This window comes from Mustela nigripes, chromosome 6, assembly GCF_022355385.1.
Source record: "Mustela nigripes isolate SB6536 chromosome 6, MUSNIG.SB6536, whole genome shotgun sequence".
Lineage (NCBI taxonomy): Eukaryota > Metazoa > Chordata > Mammalia > Carnivora > Mustelidae > Mustela > Mustela nigripes.
The window spans coordinates 77,679,690-77,682,875 of NC_081562.1; the positions used below are offsets into that span (position 1 = coordinate 77,679,690).

Below are 3,186 nucleotides of genomic sequence, written 5' to 3' on the forward strand. Positions count from 1 at the left end.
GGGCCTGGAGTATATTTTCTTAAAAGTTCACAATGACAGCAAAAAGGTCTTTAGAAATATAATTGAGTTAGAACAGCAATTCTCAAAACTTTTGGTCTCAGGATCCTTATACACAGGTAAAAATTATTGAGGACCACAAAGAATTTATTTATGTGAAATTTTTTGTTAACATTTACCATATTAGAAATTAAAATTAAAAGTCTTAAATTCTTCATTCATTAGCTTATTTTGAGATAACATAGATCCATTAACTATTAAAATAAATGTTGTTTTATGAAAACAATTACAATGTTCTCTCAAACAAAAATATTTTTGTGACAGAAGGAGCATTATTTTACATTTTTTAAATCATTTTAATGTCTGGCTCAATTAGAACACAGCTGGATTTTTATATCTCTTTTTGCTTACAGTCTATTGCTATGTTATTTTAACTTAAGTATTTGAAGAAAATCTAGACTCATACATATGTAGTTGGAAAAGAAGGGTTTTAAAAGAATTTTTTTCAGATAATTGTGATATTCTTCTTTGATACTATGCCAAAACTCAACAAGTAGTAGTTTCTCAAAGGCTAGTTGCTAAGTGAAATCTGAAACCATATCAATAAACTTTTCATATTCTGCTACATTAAAATCCATTGGTCTTTCTTCCACTTTGAAAGAATTTTTTTTAAGAAAAATGAATACTTTTTTATAGGGGGGAAGCGCAAACACAATTCCCTGCTACCACAAGTTATGCAATTGAGTTTCCCACATTTGGGAAAATCGCAGGGGTCAGCACATCCAGAGTACAATGGATAATCCTCACCTTAGGAAAACCACCTTCGTGATCATAGTATCTCCCCTGCCAGGTTAGTATGAAATAAATCCTCTATCCATGCATAATTTTGCAATATTATCCATTGTTATTCAGAAAAATCTTAATTCACTTAGTTCTGCAGATCTTCCAAATATCAGTACATGTCACTACAAAATAGTGTCATGTGCCCTGAAACCTCAGGAAAATTCCACTGTACTCTTGTGACAGAACAAGAATAAAAAAGGCATATAACATCTTAGCATTATTATAAAAAATAGCTTTCACTTCATAGACCCCCTGAAAGAGTCTTAGGACTCCCAGGGTCCCCAGATCACACTTTGAGAACCAGTAACAGAAGATTATATACAGACTTTCAGAGTCAAGTCTTAACAAGGCATATTTCGAAATTATGCAACATGAACCATAAGATATAGGAACTTGATAAACTTTCAACAACTTAAGCAACTTTTGTGGAAAAACATATTTCAATAAATTTTTGTTGTCATTGTCCTGTGATTTGATTAATGTCAAGTTTCATCACTTTTATCACATCAGAAAACTCATGATGTTGGCCCACTTTAGGTGCTAGAACTGCCCCAATTCACACAGCTGGTTAGAAATTGAGCTGGATTAAAGTCCATAAAGCTTAGCTCTGTCATAATGAAAATACTTTCATTTCCAAAACCCTAGATGATGACCTATTTCCTTCAAGCAGTATTCAAAGGGACCATGTTTAATTTAAAGAATCATTTGGTTATCCCACGGGGTTTACTGGAAAAGGATTTTCTATAGCTATAATGCAAATGTTAATGTTTTCTCTTTTGGAAACTGTGATTTCTGATTATAGAATTTAACAGCTATGAAGCAATCCAGTTCAATAATCTAACTGTATGAATAATGAGGGTGAGATTCAGAAAATCAAAAGTGGATAGCCCTTAGAGGCTAAGCTGAAACCAAAATCCTGCCTAACTTTCTCTGCATAGACTGAGAAGGTTCTCAAAGGAAAATATTTCATCTTATCTCAGCCTTATATTTCCCATTTTTTACCCAATCCAAATTAGAAATGTGCAAAAATATGTCCCCTAATTCAGAAATATTTTGGACTCTTTTCTTCCAAAACCGAGTACATAAATTTTTAAGTTATATTCTTGTAACCCACCTAAGAAGTCACAAGTGACATTTTATTAGCAAGGGATAGCAAAATATGAAATAACTTAGTGAAATGCCCACACACCGCAAAGCTAACCACAATCAGAAAATTATTATCTATTTTATCTGCCTTGGTGACATTCTTCCAAACGTAATAAACTAAGGTTCAGGGTCTTAAAATAGGCAATAAAAATGATACTTACAAAAATGACTAAGGATAGGTAGAGTGCCATTAATTAAGCAATAATCCCTTTGAAATCAGTCATTACCAGCAGTTTTTTGCTATGGGCCATTAACACTCTAACTAGCAAGTCATTAATAGTGGTAATAACCAATTCTGAGGGGATTATTGCTCGAATAAACTATATCTAATGATTTTTAAGCTTTGTAAAAATTTTTACACTTTTATGTTAATCTTTGAATGATAAGCAAGTATGGGCAGAATTAGCTGAGGATATTACAAGCTCATTTTTTAAAACATAACCATTTATCTCTCTCTGTCTATTCCAATATACTTGCCCATCATGTCCTTCAAGTTCGAGGGTGGTGCTCCTGATACATTAGCGTGTAGAGAGTTTTCTTATCCTCTTTTCACACAATACCCATAAAGACTGTGTGGTAGTTTGCAAACACCTTCACTCATTCAGAGCCCAGCATTACCACTGACTTCTTCATCGGTAAAAGTCCAAGCCCATCCGAGGTCATTTTTGTCTGATTTTACCTAGGTCACTTTGATGATTTTTTTGTTTTTTGCATGCTTATGACACTGAGTATCCTCTGTAATGTAGATAATCCTATAACTTGCTCTAGGTGTAAAAGGCCACATCCAAGATAGAAACAGACTCAGTTTAGGGGAGGGGATGGATGAAAGTGTTCCCGGTTTTGGAATACACATGCTAGGCCACAAATACAGCTTAGGGAATACAGTTAATAATATTGTAATAGTATCATATGATGACAGATGGTGACCATAGTTATTGTGGTGAACACTGAGTAATGTAGAGGATTGTCAAACTGCTACTTTGCATACCTGAGACTAATATCACATTGTATGTCAACTATGTTTCAATAATAAAAGTTAAAGAAAACCAGGGCACCTGGGTGGCTCAGTTGTTAAGTGTCTGCCTTCATCTCAGGTCATGATCCCAGGGTCCTAGGATCAAGTTCCACATGGGGTTCCCTGCTCTTTGGGAAGCGTGCTTCTCCCTCTCCCACTCCCATTGCTTGTGTTCCCTCTCTCAT

The 3,186-nt window shown here is 34.4% G+C and overlaps 1 non-coding gene across 1 annotated transcript; it reads right to left on the reverse strand.

The window, feature by feature from the left end:
- Positions 1–691: 691 nt before the first annotated feature.
- Positions 692–855, reverse strand: LOC132021055 (U1 spliceosomal RNA). Its single transcript, XR_009405233.1, has one exon. It is a non-coding gene; the product is annotated as a U1 spliceosomal RNA (small nuclear RNA).
- Positions 856–3,186: the final 2,331 nt, after the last annotated feature.